Genomic DNA, 16,385 nt, shown 5'->3' on the forward strand with positions numbered 1-16,385 from the left:
TTTCCCACGGTGGCCGGAGGGAGCGTTTTCCCACACCAGGTCTCCTGCTCCCAGAGGCTCCCATCACACTTAGGGTGCCCTCCTCATGCTGCCCTGCTCTCCAAGCTCAGGATTTACTGCCCTCTTTGGAGCCCTCTCCTCCCCCTTCACCTGGTTCAGGGTGACACTGAGCCTGGAGAGCCTCACATCCCTGTGAGAGCCTCACACCCGCCCAGGCCTCCCCTCATCTCCTAGAACCCAGTTCGTGAGGCTGTGTTCTGTGTGCAGGAGACGGGCAGTCCCGGTGAGGTCAGGGGTGGTATCTGTCCCATCCAGTCTCGTATCCCCGGCATCCAGGACAAGGCGGGCACACAGTAGGTGCTCGGCAGACGTATGAGATTGCAGCGGGGAGCAGCTGGGGCCCGATGGACTTTGCAGATGGCGAGGCTGCAACTGGGGGGCCCTGCGGGGACGTGAGGCAGGGAAAGGCCACGAGAACAGCATGGCGGGAGAGTGGGGTGACGAGGTGGGCCCCCATGGCTGCTGTCCGCTCATCATCAGCACATCAAGCCTGGATGAAGCGAGAGGGCCCGGAAATCACTCACTGGAGAAGATGTGCCCAAGACGCCCCAGGGGGTGTGATCACAGCTTTCAAGTGTCTGAAGGGCAAGGACCTGGAAGAAGGCACGTGTCCTCTGGGTGTTCTCCGGAGTGGGAAGAAGGCGGGGGAAGGGGAGGGTGAGAAGCCACAGGAAGGCAGCTGTCAGCCTGCCGTCAGAAGAACTTTCTTGCACTTGGAGATGCTCCATGGCAAATTAAAGTACTTACTGTGGTGGTGAGCTCCCAGGGGTTGGGGGCATTCAAGAAAAGGCCGGTGAGAACGAGCTGAGAGGCAAGGCATCTGAGACTCTTCCCCACCTTCTTTGATTCCGGCCTGGCCCCATAATCCATGGAAGCCACTGGGAGACGTCCCCCTGTTGGTTAGAGCAGCATGGCCAACTTGTTTGGCCTGGGACTAAGGGGTTTCCCAGGGACGTGAGACTTCTAGCGCTAAAACCAGGAAAGTCTTGGGCAAACTGGGACAAGGGTGTCTTGAGGCAATGCACCCCTCCCACGCTAGCATGGGTCTGGTCCTCACAGGGAGCTCCAAAGTTGGCAGAAACATTCTAGACTGCCTCCTTCCCTAGGAATGTAGCCTGACTAGCTGGGAAGGGCAGAGATGGAACCCTCTAGACCAGGTATTCTCCGTGATGATAGGTCAGACCCGCCAGGGCCCCTTCCCACTTGCTTCCCTTCTCTGGGCCTCTCTTTCCTTTTCTGTAAAATGGGGACAGGGGTGGCTGGGTGGCCGGAGAGATTGAGCCCACGGTTGTCCTTCACCCTCTGACATAGGAGCACCAGCCTCCGCTTTCTCCCCCTGGCCAGAGATTAACGCCTAGACTTTTGGCCTCTTTCTTGCTGCACATGGGGACGGGGTGGCGGGCGAGGGGGTGGCGAGAGGGGGCGGGGAATGAGAGCCTGTCTCTTTCTCTGGCAGGGCTGGGGCGGCAGAGGGACAAGGGGCCTGCTCTCCACCAGTGTCCAGCACGTTGTCTGTCCTAGCTGTCCGTCAGCCCGGCCCCCCTCCTCCCGCCAGGCCCCCGGCAGTGCTCTGTCACCCCGCCTGCTTCCTCGGGCCCTGGCTCAGAAGGAGAAGGTGGAGGGGGCTGGCTCCCCAGGTGGGGGAGTCTGCCTGTGCAAGGGGAGGCCCCAGGACCCCTTTGGAGGTGAAGAGTGTCCCTTTTGGGCCCCGGTCCTCAGAGGGGCTGGGCTGGGGTCCCAAAGCTCACTGTAGTTGGGCTTCAGCCCAGGGTCCTGCCTGTCACTCAGCAGAGTTAGGGGACGGTAGCAAGCATGGTCCGAAGAAGGGGTAGCATCAACCTGGGAGTCTGTCGACTCCGGCCCCTTGCTGGCCTCAGCACGGACCTTGGCCAAACTGCGGCCCTTCTCGGAGCCCCGGTGTCCTCCCCCGTCGCTCTTCCTTCCCGCCGTGTGCTGTGTGGCTCAGACACCTCAGATGAACGCAGTGGCTGAGCCTTTACATGGAGACCCTGTGGCAGGACTAGTGAGTGCTCAGCTCAGCTTGCCAGCGGGGTGAATCCCCACTCTTGCTCTTTGTAGAATATTCCCCGAGCAACACACAAGTTTCCTCATGGTTTCCACCCCAAGTATGCACACCCATACCCACCTCCACCTGCACACGTGCACACACACACACACACACACACCTCCATCTACACACACACACACACATACCCCTCCATCTACACACACACACACCTTCAGACACCCACACCCACCTCCATACACACACACACACACCTCTATCCACACACACACACACACACACCTCCATCTGCACACACACACACACACACACACACACCTCCATCCACACACATACCCCTCCATCCGCACACACCCCTCCATCCACACACACACACACACACACACACCCCTCCATCCACACACACACACACACACACACCCCTCCATCCACACACACACCCCTCCATCCACACACACACATATACACCTCCATCTGCACACACACAGACCCCTCCATCCACACACACACACACCTTCAGATACCCACACCCACCTCCATACACACACACATACCTCTATCCACACACACACACACACACACACCCCCTCCATCTGCACACACACACACACACGCACACACCTCCATCCACACACACACACCTCCATCTGCACACAGGCACCTTCAGTCCCCCCATGCTCCCACACCATCCTGCACACATACATACACCCTGCCCCCGGAACTAGGATGGGGTGATAGGCCAGGGTGAAAAGTTTCTGGAGACATTAGCTCTGGAGCACTTGGAGAGCCGTGGGCAGGGGAGGCGGGTCAGCCAGGCACACACGCCCTGTAGGTGAGGAGTCCCGAGCAGGTGCCTCTGGCCCAGGCTGCTGGCGAGGTCTCCTCTGACCAGCCCTGCAGGGGGCAGGGGAGCAGGGGTCCTTGGCCCTGGAAGGTCCCCCGGCCTTGCTACCCCTGCACAGGTGGCGGCTGGGCTCTCCCAACTCCACATCCCTGACACTGAGCTTCAGGCCTCTTTAAGATGCAGGAGGAAACCAGGTGCGTGGAGTGGAGGTGACTGGCCCAAGGTCGTGCAGAAACCAGGAAGGAAACCACATCTCCCCAGAGAGCTGCGAGATGTGCTTGAAACATCGAGCCTCCGTCGGGGGCCGGTGTTTGTGCCTGCTCTGCCTGGCCATCTCCACCCTTGGCCTCAGCCACCCTCTTGGGCCTCGTTTTCCTCCCTTGTCCACGATGGAGCCTGGCCAGGCCACGCTTCTCAAGTCTTTTTCTTGCCTCAACACCCCCAAGAGATCCTCAGCCTTTCTCCCAGCTATGGGAACTCCTGTGGTGTACTTGGTGTGGGCTTGGAGGAGGCCCTGGGGACAGAGGACCTGAATTCAGGGCCATAGCAAGTAATCCCGATGGGTCCCCCAAGAGGGGGGGACGTGGCCCCGTGAGGTCCCTGTACTGCATGCCCCCTCCATTCCCCCGGTCCGGTATTCTCTGGTTGCCTGTCTCCTCAGCTCCCTTTCCCCACCAAGGGGCCACAGGCTGCTCGGATGGCCCTTGGTCAGTAGAAGGAATCAGCCCCTGAGGAGCTCAGGAGCCCTGAGGATCCCCGTGTACAGGCCATGACACAAAAAGGTTGCTGACGAGCCCACAGGGGAAGGGTTTCCATCTGCCAGGGGCCCCAGAGCACTTAGTCATGCAGGCCAGAAGTTCGTCCCAGGGCCTATCAGACACAGGGGTCTCCCGGCAGGAAAGGCAGGAGCTGGGGGCCAGCAGCTCAGGGCTGCTTCTGTCAGTGGTCTCTCCGTCCTCCCCTTGCCCCCCATCTCCCGGAACAGCCTCTCCCTGGGCTCGCCTGCTCATCCTCCTTGCTCTAGATCAACAAATCCTCAGCCCGGATCCCATCATGTCTACTGGCCGAGGCCTGGGCCGGGCCACGTGATCTGCCCCAGGGCCATGTGTGCACCCCGGTCCGGTCAGTGCCATCCGGAGGGTGTGGGCAGGATCATCGTAGCTACAAGGGCACGTGGGTATGGCAGGCACCCTGAGTGACATGCAGCAGCGGCAGCTGTCAGGGGCCCAGGGTCACAGTTGGGAGGCAGGTGAGCCCGGTCACCAGCTTCTCTGGTGTGTGTGGGCCCAAAAGCAGGGGTGAGGGGCAAGAGAAAGATGAGGTGTAGAGATAGCAGGCGTAGTCCTTGGGGGTTCATGGATGAGAAAGGGCCCTGGTCCCTGTGTGCTTTGTCCTCTCGAGATGGGTAGTGGGTGAGGCTGCCCAGTGCCTGGCTGTCCTGGGGAGACAGGAGCACGTGAGCCAGAAGTGTGAACAGCACGGCCAAAGCTCTAGTGTGCAAGTTCACGCTGCGTTAGCAGGTGACATCTGTCTGGCTTTGCTCAGACCACTGCCCGAGGGACCACACCCGTGGGCGGGCATCAGTAGACTGCCCTGTGTCCTCTGGAGAGGACCGGGTGGTGCCTGGGCCACAAAACCCAGGCTGGGGGGCAAGATGACTGAAGAAATTCTGGAGTTGAACTTGGAGGGACTGGGATGGCTTCTCTCAAGCATCTGAAGAGGAATTCTACTTGCTCTGGGTGCTCTGGCAGAGGTCAAAACTGGGGAAGAACAAGAGGCAGTTTCCAGCTGAAATGAGGATGAAGCTTCTAGGTCGCCGCTGCCCCTGGTGGCTGCTGGAGGCACGGGGAGAGGCGCGAGAGCCCCACCATCGGCGATACTGAAAGCAAAGAATATGTCCTGTACATCCAAGGGACCCGAAGAACATGTGGTCTGAGGGACACCCAAGAAATGACATGAGCCCTGCTCTTGGAGGCTGATGGCGGTGTGGGGGAGAGACAGACAAGACACACAGAGGGAAGTACGGCAAGGAGTCTCAGGTCGGGTCCACCTTTCTGGAAGCACCTGGACCCAGAGAAAGCTTCCCTGCAGCAGCAAGCCTGTCTTGTGGACAGCGAGCCGCCTGTCCTTGGAGGAATGCACCTGGGACCGGATAACCTTGGGCAGGGATGCTGGAAAAGGTATTCCAGTTTCGGGCATGAGGAGGGGGTTGGATGCGAACAGATGACCTCTGTGGTTCCTTCGAGTCCAGAGTTCCTTGGCAGGGAAAAACACCCGCAGAACTCTGAGCGGCGCACAAGGTTACTGAGGACGGAACAGAGATCCCAATATAGCTGGCGGGAGGAAGGCGGCAGCGGGCGAGGGGAAAGTAGGTCCCCCGAACAAATGAGGTGGGGCACGAAATTAACGAGGCTGGAAAGGGCTGAGCTCAGGGACTCATTTTTAAAAACTGTCTTTTAGCAAGAAAAATGAGGGAAAGAAATTTGGGCAATGGAGATGTAATGGGGGTTGTGAAGGCATCTATCGACTGCCAGCCAGTTGGCCAGAGAGAGAGGCCTCCTGGAGGGAAAGGGAGAGATACACATCAGTGGACCCGGGGTGACCCCTGCATGCTATGCAGGGCAGAGGGGAGCTGGTGATGGAACGTGAGTGATAGCACGGGGGTGACCACCTCCTACCCACTCCTGGAAGACTCCCTTCACTCCAGCTCTTTAGCTGGGCCGCTGTGTCCCCCATTCTGCCCTCGGGCACTGTACTCTGACTTGATTATTGTACTCCTGACGTCTGCTCACACTGTTCTCTTCACTCGGCACACTGCGTTGCTCCCATCCAATGGGGGGCTTGTCCTAGATGACCTCCGAGTGTTTTTCTCGGCCACTCTGTAGCCCCTTGGATGGTGGTTACAGGGGCTGCCTGAGCCACCCCCTGGCGACTGGTTGACTTTATCTTGGTCTCTTTGGAAAGAATAGATGCTGGTGTCTGGGTGCCATGGGGCCTTGCCCACCCTACTCTGCCCCAGGGCAGCTGGCCTGGAGTTTCCTGGGGAGAGAGGCCCTGTTGGATTCCTTCTTGGTCTGCCTGGCCCCTGATCTGACACTAAGGGAGAGGGCATGTAGGATGGAAGGATGGATGGATGGATGGATGGATGGGTGGATGGATGGATGGATGGGTGGATGGATGGGTGGATGGATGGATGGATGGATGGGTGGGTGGGTGGATGGATGGGTGGATGGATGGATGGATGAGTGGGTGGATGGATGGATGGATGGATGGGTGGATGGGCAGGTGGATGGGTGGATGGATGGGTGGATGGGCAGGTGGATGGGTGGATGGATGGGTGGATGGGTGGATGGATGGATGGATGAGTGGGTGGATGGGTAGATGGATGGATGGATGGATGGATGGATGGATGGGTGGATGGATGGAAGGATGGGTGGATGGATGGATGGGTGGGTGGATGGATGGATGAGTGGGTGGATGGGTGGATGGATGGATGGATGGATGGATGGATGGGTGGGTGGATGGATGGGTGGATGGATGGATGGATGAGTGGGTGGATGGATGGATGGATGGATGGGTGGATGGGCAGGTGGATGGGTGGATGGATGGGTGGGTGGATGGCTCTCTTCTCTCTGACCACCTGTGTGCCATCTGGCAAAGGGCATAGTTAGCTGTGTTAGAATGATTCTATCCTTCGCTGGGTGGGGAGGGTGGAGGGAGAGGAGGAAGAGGATTCAGGGAAGATGTAAGGGTGGAGGAAGAGGAGGAATCAGATGCCTCTGGCTCATACCTGAGCTACTAGGTCTTTGAAGAAGAGGAAGTTGCCCTTCTTGCCTCATCCCAGGGCAAGGCCCCTTGGTTTTCACCATTGGCCTCTGCCAGGAGATGACTGAGCTCTAGAGGCAGGGGCTGGTGGGGAAATTGGCAGGTGAGACTCTCAGCCAGGGCTTCCTCAGATCAAGTGTTGGGGAAGGGGTGGCTCATGGAGTCCCTCTGGGGTCAGAAGAGGTGATGGAGGCCCGTGATTGGAATTTCTGGGCTCCTGGGCTCCAGCTTATGGATGGGGACTGCTGCCACGAGCCTGTGCTTCAGCTCAAGGAGTGGCCCATGAAGCCCTTGGGAAACAGAGTTTTCTCAAGGCCCAGCTACCTTGTTCTGGAGGCTCCAGCAGCCCCCAAAGCCCCAGAGCTCCATCGCCCCTCCCTGGGGTGGCTCCAGGTCCTGCTGTGCCACGACTCAGGGTTGAGCTGATCTCCTCCAAGCACAAGCTTCCTGCCACAGTCCCGGCCCAGGAGGGAGGGGCTAGAGCCGGAGCCCAGTGGCTGGGGTGCAAGACCTCAAGTGAATCCTCGCCCACTGGGAACCTGGTTGCAGTCAGCCTACTTTCCCTGGGGCCTCTGGGATGCTGCATTTGGCAAAACCCACTGCCCACTTTGGAAAACCCTGGTGTCACTACCGAAGGCCTGAGAGTCCCCTACCCAGCCCCACCCACCCAGCCAGATCCTCTGGTTCCCCACCCCACCACCCCCCATCCTGGTATATAGGTGGGGCCTGGAGGGCTAAGAGGGGAGGGGAATCATCCCAGTGCATACGGCACAGGAGAGGGGCAGAAAGGGAAAACAGAGCCCCCATTATCCTGGGCTCTTTCAAGGCAGCGCTGTGGCTCTCCTGGACAGCCCCTTCCTTCTCTGAAACCCCCTCTTGCCCCTTTTAGGCCATCCCTGCAAGCCACTCTCTTCTCCAGGTGTGGGAAGGCTGCAGCGGGGTTGGCTAGGGGGAGGCTGAGCTGAAGCATCTCAATTGCCACCACCCCCAGGCTTGGTCACCAAGGCAGGAGCTCGCCGCTCCCCCCTGTATCAGCCCTCGAATGTGGTCCCTGGATACCCTTGCTCTATCCTCCTCCCCTACCTAGGACGTGGACGTGGACGTGGACATGGTGGGGCTGCAACGGGCCCCTCGAGGCTGCCCCTACCTGGCCAGGGTGATGCCCGGGAGACCAGGCTACCCCAACCGTTGTGCTGTGTGCCTGGGGAGGGTCCCCCTGCTCCCTCGCCTAGCCCTGCCAGCTGGGCCTCCCCCTCCCAGCCCACCATATGGCCCTGCACAGGTGACAATGCCCTGAAAGAGGTGCAACCAGCTGGACTCCTCAGCAGTTGTCACCAGGGCCCCAGGAGGTGGCGGGGGCGGGGGGAGCAGAGGTACCGCAGAGGGAACAGAGCCCCTCCTTCGGAAGAGGAGAGGAACGGGGGAGGGGTGGTGAGCAGGGAGCCTGAAGTCCAGAAGCCACTTCACACCTGGCCTATTAATTGCCAGATTGATTTCAGATCCGAGTCTCCAGGAGGACCCAAAAATCAATCCCTTCCACTCCTCCCTTCTGCGGGCTCAGAAGTTATTCTTAAAGCCGCAGCTGTCCCAGCTGCTTTGGCTAAGCCCTCCTGCTGAAGAGCAGGCTTCAGATCCAAAGCATGCCCAAGGCTCCGTGTAGGAAAAATCTTACCCTGAAGGGAAGCAAGACAGCCCATAGGGTGTGATTGGAGGGGCATCAGGAAGGCCCTTATCCACAAATCTCCCTCCCACCAAGACGGCCTGATGTTCATAATTCCACCATTAGGAAGTCATTCCTTTGGATGAATTAGGTCAACAGTCCCAGCTTCCAAAATGGAGGCACAGGAGAAGGAATACTCGTTAGGGCTGTAATGTTCCAGTTCCATGCAAGTAGAGGTATTGGAGACCCTGGAGCATCGGGAGAGCTCAGTGTGACAACTGGGGATGAGGGAGAAAGATATCAAAGCGAGGGAAAAGGGAGTGACACCGGGGTTACCTTGGTCCTCAGGTTGACTTTCCCCAAGGCGCCCTGAATGAAAGGCCAGAGAGGCTGAAGTCAGGCATAGACTCTGGTGATGGCCACAGGTGGAGGGGGTGACCAGGCACAGGTACAGACTACTTGGGGCATGTGGATGTTCCAAGGAGTCACATTCCAAATTAGTAGGAGAACCCTCCCTCACACTGAGCTAGTTCACAATGTCTGCCTTGGGTAGTGAGGGCTCCATCCCTCGGGGCATACAACCCTAAGGCAAGGACCACATGAAGGGAGGCTATGGAGGGGTTTGGGGCAAAGGAACCTCAGGCATCTCGAGGACACTCCCCACTCTGGGGGCTGTGTCCCTGGGTCTCTGGGCTGTGAAGGCTGGCTTTGTGAAAAGATGGGGTAACTCTCAGCGGCTAGGCACTCATTGTGTCCCCAGCCCTGAGCCAATATCGGTGACCATCTCTAATGCCACCACAGCCTTGTGAGAAGGGCACTAGGAGCCCCATTTCTTAGACGGGGACACTGAAATGCACGAAGGTAGGTGACTTGACCCATGTCACACAGCTGTTCACACGTAACTAGGACTCAAGCTTGGGTCTGCGGCTTCCCGGGCAGAACGATCCAGGCTCTGACTGGACCCCCTTCAAGGTAGAGGAGGCTCACGGGAAGTCGGGAGAACTGGAGTCCAGGAGACCAAGAAGCTCGGGCAGTACGGTCGTGATCCACAAGCCAGGCCTAACAGCCTGTCTGACACTCTGCCCGGCTCAGAGGCCCACACGTGCCAGGGGCTGGTGGCCGTTGCTCTGAAGCCCTGGCCCAGCTTCCGTTCCCAGTGACTCCTTCCTGGCTCTCGCGATGAGGGCTCTGGGCCGGGTTACTGGCGGTCAACCCTGGACCCGGAGATGGGATGACATCACGGCTCATTCCTTCCCCACCCGGGCCTCATCATGCACGCGGCCGTCTGTGTGCCCACAGCCCCCCACAAGGGCCTCTTTCCTGGTGGCATCACAGAGGGACAGGGAGATCCTGTGACCTCCCCCAACCCTGTGCCATTACAGCGGCTGGAGGGGCTCCTTGAGGTCAGCTTCCCCCGCATGCCTCTCTGAAGGTGTGTCCTCACTTTTCCCACCCAGAAAAGTGTGTGTGTGTGTGTGTGTGTGTGTGTGTGTGTGTGTGTTGGGAGGAGTGAGGTAGCAACCGTGAAACATTTGGTGCAGATTCCAGGGAACAAGTCTTACCTTTGCAGCCTGTGAGCCCCAGGACAGCAGGAGGGAGTCGTGTCTATTTTGCCCGCCCCGCCCACTGCCCCCGGGGGCGTGGCATGTGGCAGGCGGGCGGCAGCAAACGTGTGAGTGAGTGAATGAAGGAATGCCTTAGAACTCTCACTTCCCCTGCTCAGGACGGGACGGTGAGGACAGTGAACTCTTCTTCCTGCTCAGAGGGAGGCAGGGGAATCGCTAGGTGACTGTCTCAGTCCTTGCTTTGCCCACAACTGTGCTGTGTGGCCCTTGGTGGATTGCTTGCTGTCTCTGTGCCCTGATCCCTGGGAATGGCGCTGTCTGGGGAGAGTGGCTAATGACCTGCGCCTGTCGGAGGGATAGGATGGGCAAGAGGGTGGGAGGTGCCTACAGTGTGAACCACAGGCAAAAGGGGGGCCTCTCCTCTTCCCCCAGGGTGAGGCTGGTGTGGGTTAGAGCGCAGTATGGTCCTGAGGGGCTGGGGAGGACAGTGTCCTGGGTCTGGCACCTGGCCAGGGCCTGGGCTGGCATTGGGACGGAGGGATGCCACAGTGGGCTGGACTGGGGGCTTGGCCAGGGGCTGGGGGCAGGGCTATTATTGCTGGAGCCTCGCGCTGGATCCCAAATGAAGAATTTGGTCAGGGCCTGGGCAGAGCAGGGGCTGAGTTCTCAGGGTCAGGGTTGAAGTCAGAGCCTGGGGCTGATTTCAGGTCTTCAACCCAGGGCTAGATCAGAGGCTCCCACAGGTGGCGGGGGGGCAGGGACAGGGTCAGCCTGGGGCCAGGACAGATTTCTTCTCGGGTGGGAGCCAGTGGGGCGAGCACTGCCGTCCTGGCCTCATTTGCTCTAAGCACTCAGCTGAGCGGGTGGTCCCTGGAGGTTCTTTGAGGGCAATGGTGTTGGAGGTGTCCTCCTTGTCCCCAGGGTGTCCTCGGGGAAGCTCGGGGCTGCCTGGGGTCCGTTTCTTTCTGTGCCTGTGTGATGAGGGAAACACAGCACTGTGTCTCCAGCGGCAGAAAGGAGTGTCATCCCCGTTTCTCACCTGCGCACAGCACTTTAAAGTTTATAAACCCCCTTCCTGACCAGGATCTTTTAGTCTTCTCCGTAGTCCTGAGAAAGGGGCATGACAAGAGAAGATGCCCATTTTACAGATGAGGAAGACAGAGACCCAGAGAAGCTAAGCAGCCTGCCAAGGCCACTCAGGAGGTAGAGGGAAAGCTGAGGAAGTCCCCGCCCTCCCATCTGGGGTAACATCACCAGCTTGTCTGACTCTGCTGCTCGGTCCCAGGTTACCTGCCCGGGCGCCAGGCACTTGCCCCGTGGCCGCCCTGCCCTCTGATGCCCGCAGAGGTTAACAAGTGGCACCCGCCCTGCGGCCTTTGCCAAGTCTCTCCAAGTCGCCTCTGTCATCAGCAAGTCACATCGCTGACATCACGACCGCATAAAATTAATTTATTTAGTTAAGGAAGGTGTTAATTAAGAGTTCTCATTTATTGTGTCTTTGCAGACAGCTCTCGGGGGCTTCTGAGTTGTCAGTGCTGGTGACAGCAAAAGCTAATGGTATCACAAGTTATTAATAGAATGATTCGAGAGGGGGAGGGGGAGGGGCAGGAGCTGGGGCTGTCGGGGAGGGGAGGAGAAAGAAGGCTAGGGTTGGTGAGAGGATGGTCTCCCCAGCTTCCTTCTCCAGAAACAGGCCTCCCACTACAAGTTGATCCAATCCCAGACATTCTCGGGGCGGGGGACCCAGAGTTTGCTGCTAGGTCTCGTGGCCACCAAGATGGAGAGCGGACCGTCGCCCCCACGTCCAGGTTTGCCTCGAGGGGTGTTTGCTCTCACACAAGCACTTCCTTCTTTGCCTGCTTGCTTCCTTGCCCGACCCTGAGCATCTTGGGGGTGCAGATAGGGACTGGGTTCGCTCTGGATCCCCAAAGTCTAGCACAGAGCCTAGGGCATTGTGGGAGGTCAGCAGACATTTGCGGAATGAGTACGGGGTCATCCTGTCTCCCAACCGGTCTCATGTCTGGGCTTCCTGCTGAGAGAGTTTGCCCTCTGGGGAGAAAATCATGTGAGAGAGACTTCCCACCCCCCAGTCCCTGCCCTCTGGCCCCTCTCAGCCCCCTCCGCCCTGCAGTCCTGAGTTCCACGCCTGGGGAGAGGATGTGTCTTCGCTGGTGAAGGGGGAGCAGGTGTGGGTGCCAGGTGTTGGGGAGACTGGCCAGGGCCGGGGTAGTAGGTGCGGAACCTTTGGTAAACTCTGCACAGGGACCCACCGTGGGGACAGGTGGGAAGGGAAGACATTTTAAACTATTTTAGCTAAACAAGGAGGGCTGCAAAGAAGCCACCTGGGGTGAAGGAAAGAGCACAGCCGAGGAGCTCGGAAGTCCAGTTCTGTCCCTGGTAAGCTCTGTGACCTTGGGGGGATGACCGCTCTCTGGGCCTTAGTTTGCCCAGCTGTGAAATGGAGTGACTAGGCTAAACTTGGCAGAAGTCTCCAATATCCTGTGCAGTTACTCATGGAGAGCACCTCCGCCTTCCAGGAGAGCACCCCCACATTCCAGATGTGCCGGGCCCTTTCGCGGTGATCGTCTTGAATGCTTACAGCGCCCCCGGAAGGGAGACAGTTGTATTTTTTCCCCCTGTGACGGCAGGGGAACCTGAGATTCTGATGGGAAAATAGAGGCTAAGCAACCTGCTGAAGATCCCAGGTGGGCTTGTATCCAGGTCGGTGCTCCTTCCAGAATATCGGGTCCTCTCCATTGATCGCCTGGGATGCGGTGGGCACAGAGGAGACCCCCGTTTAAAGGTTGGCTCACTGACCAGGGCAGACAGGGCTGAGGGGAAGGGGGACAGAGCAATGGGGCCATGTCACTAACTGGGCCCAGCTGTCAGGCTACTGGAGCAGGAACAGGTTTGGAGATCATCGCAGAACCAAACAAACCTGCGCTATGAAGTCAATCTGCCTGAGCTGCTCCCCGCCGCCCCTCCTCTCAGACAGACTGTCTGTCGTTCATCTCAGATACATTTATTAGGGGGCCGGCCTGACATTAATGGTGAGTGAGACTGGCCCCCGCCCTCAAGAAGCTCGGCATCTGGGGGGAAAGTTGACTCCATACACAGATATGTCACCCGATGGATCACCAGGGCTGGGACAGAGGCAGGCTTAGGTCAGCTGGGGACTCCCTAAGGAGGGATCACTTCCCTGGGCGGGTGGGGGGGCGGGTGTCAGGAATGACTTCCCTGGAGGAAGTGACCCTTGAGAGGAGTCTTGGAAGATGAGCAGATATTCACCGGGTAGAAAGGACGGGCTCTGAGAAAGCCTGCATGGTTGAGGGAGCTGTTTGGGCAGAGTCCCGCAAGTGCGAAACTATCTTATGGCTGAAGCCTCGTGGGAAGAGGGGTATCCAAAGGTGAGGTGGGCAGCGGCCAGAGCATCCCAGCTTAGAGGCTCTGGACCCCATCTGGAGGGTACTGGGGGGCCGTCTGGGGATTTGGGAAGGAAAATGGCATCTGCACCCTAATCCGATCCCCCATCACTTGTCTGCTCTGGTACTGCTGAGAGTGGGGAGGAAGGGGGTTAATTTGGGTTCCTCCAGAAGCCCGTCCTGAGATACATATTTGAGTGCAGGGACACCAGGAAGGAAAGAAAGGCAGTGGGGCATTATCGAGCCAGTTACCGCGGTGGGTGAGTGGGGCCCAGCCTGACCTTCTAGGTCTCAGGGGCTCCGAGACCTAGAAGGGAGCGTGGCCTGCTGTTGGACCTCCCAGGGAGCGAGGGAGCTGGGGAGTTTATGCACCAACTCCCATCAGTCATCGGTTGAAGGCTGCTCCCAGGGGGTGTTAATTCCCTAACATTTCTGGTCTTCCCTACAAGGAGGAGCCAGGCCGTCAGAGAAAATCCTCGGGCAAAGAGATGAAGCTGATGTCAGCTAGCAGCACGCTCAGGGCCAGGGTGCCCTGAAATGGTAAGGGAGGTGGGTGTGGGGAGGCCACCCGCAGCACCTGCTTCAGTGACCGAGCAGAGACAACTTCCTGGAAAGGAGGCGAGAGGTCAGTATGTACCAGGCCTCAGTCATCGGCCACCTGGTTGACCAGACTCTGGGCTCGGCTGCCGATGGGAGAATTGCTTCCATGGGCACCTTCACCGAGGCCTAAGCCTGGGGCTGGCCCTCAAGACAGGAGGGCGGGAGGAGGAGGGTCCTAAGCTCCAGTTCTGGAGAAATACAGATCCGAGTTCAAGTGCTGATTGCCACTTACAAGCTATGTCTTCGGGCAAATTACTTAACGCCCTTGAACTTCAGTCTCTTCTTCTGAAAACGGAGAGACAACTGTCCCTATGCTATGAGGTTGAGATGATCAATAAGAAAAGTAATGCATGGGATGTGTTTGGCCCAGGGCTTTGAATATATTATGTGCCCAATAAATGTTTATTTTCATCATTATTATTTTATTCCTATTCCAATGATACCTAAAAAGAGGGGGCAAGGTAAAGGCTTACAGAACACGCTGCCAGCTTACCAGCCCAGGGTAATTTTCAGAGGCCCACGGTGTCCTTGGGAGTTAAAGAACAGACTCCCATAGCATTTCTGGACTTTGTGAGCTCAAATTGGGCCACTGGCAAGTGACTTTATAAATCTGTTCCCATAGATACTGGCTGTGACAATCGCTTCTACGTCTATGACACCTGTCTCCCTAAGAATTCAAAGATCAGCTCCCGATATCGTCTGTCATCATTTCATCATCCTTAGACCGTGCGTAGATGCGGAGAGGAAGGGGGAATGCTGGGCAAGGAGTGTGGATTCTAATTCGGGCTCCAGAATGAATGTCAGTTTCCTCATCTGCAGTGTGGGGATGAAACCACATCACCTTGGTGTCTTCTTAGGGCCATTTGGGAATCAAATAAGATCACGACAGGAAAAAAGATCCTGAGCGTGGAACTGGTTTGAAAACTACAGATCACCAAAGTCTTCCATGGTGGCAGAGGATAGAGACGAGAGCCAGGTGGCTTGACTCCTGACCCCCGGGTTCTTTCGAAGGGTCTAAGTGACCATGGCCACCGGAGAAGCCACACATGTCACCATGGCACACCATGCATGGCTCAGCTGGGCCTCTGGGGCAGTTAGCCCTGGAAGAAGGGACCAGGGGAACCCTTGGATGGGAGGCCTGAAGTTCTTGCTCAGGGACATCAAGCGGGGATGCTCTCAGCTGGCTCCTGGGGGTTAGGCAGAAGACAGAGGAGGATGGGACTGGCATCCTCCAGGAGGTGGGGTGGTCACCTGAGAAGTGTTCTGACCAGCTGGGACAGGTTTCCTCATTTCCCTACAGTTGCAGGGACATCTCAGGATATGGGCTAAAGGGACTCCTGTTCACACACAGGCAGTGAGACCCAGGGAAGCTGGCTCAGGCCAGACTGGCAATACGAGTGGTCTGCTGAAGGCCATGTGGCTTCCCCTTCTCCCTGACATTGAACTGACTCAAGCTGGGATCGGCTGCAGTCAGCCCTTGGTGTCAGCCAGAGTAAACCCAGTCCTAGCCTCGTCTCAGTGGTCAGTCCTAGTGTTCTGTAATGTGAAATCATCATGGGTGGAGAGGTTGTGGGCCTGGGGCCAGAGGTCCAGCAAGAGGGATCTCTGCTTGCACAAGCAGCTCTGGACTGATGTCCAGAGAACCATCAGGGAACTCTTATTCACTGTTGCTCAGAGAAGGAATGTCACGACCCTCATGGGGCAGGCAGCAAAGGGCAAAGGCAGCAAGCTTGGGATATCTGGGTGGGATGTATTCGCTAGAAGATACCAACAATTTCCCATGATGCCAGTGCGTGGAGAGCACCAGGCTGATACACAGTCACTTCTCTGAGCTCCCTTGGTCCCATCTGAAACGGACAAATCCCCACTCCTTGATAGGAGGGATCCTGGATCTAGAAGGAGGACTCTTAGTGCTGTTTAGAACCCTTTGGCCACCTGAGAAAGTCCTGTCCGAGGCACCCCAGGGTGTAGACATGACTGGTTCAGGGCCGGGAAGGCCGTCTGGGGAAGTTTTTGCTTTGGTTCAAGTGCTGGTTCCAATTTTAATCTATCATTCAGGGGCCCAGTCAAACTGATTCCCTGGGATCTTATTTTATTTTATCTTTCAAAGCAAAACCCTCCAACAGTTTGGCCAACTCTGTAGTTTAAGTAAAAGCCTTCAGATTTGTGGCTTTTACAGTTTTCCTTCGATGGCTTACATCCACTTACCACTCTGAATCCAGAACGTGCTTTGTGAACGAAGATCGCGAAGGAAGCCTGTTGAGAAGGACTGGGGCCATAGCAACCAGAGGTTCGGGGGAGGGATACCTGGAAGAGGAGATTCAGGAACGCAGTGGGGGAGGCAAAGAGGGTAGTGACAAGCCACAGAGTGACAGGAGAGGAG

At 57.6% G+C, this 16,385-nt stretch overlaps 1 long non-coding RNA gene across 1 annotated transcript; it reads left to right on the top strand.

Moving 5' to 3' along the window:
- Positions 1-8,678: 8,678 nt before the first annotated feature.
- Positions 8,679-16,134, top strand: LOC123381032. The gene is made up of 5 exons (XR_006587536.1): positions 8,679-9,847; positions 12,294-12,377; positions 12,518-12,685; positions 13,852-14,027; positions 14,625-16,134. It is a non-coding gene; the product is annotated as an uncharacterized LOC123381032 (long non-coding RNA).
- The last annotated feature ends 251 nt before the right edge of the window (positions 16,135-16,385 follow it).

Source organism: Felis catus, chromosome D2, assembly GCF_018350175.1.
Source record: "Felis catus isolate Fca126 chromosome D2, F.catus_Fca126_mat1.0, whole genome shotgun sequence".
NCBI classification, from domain to species: domain Eukaryota; kingdom Metazoa; phylum Chordata; class Mammalia; order Carnivora; family Felidae; genus Felis; species Felis catus.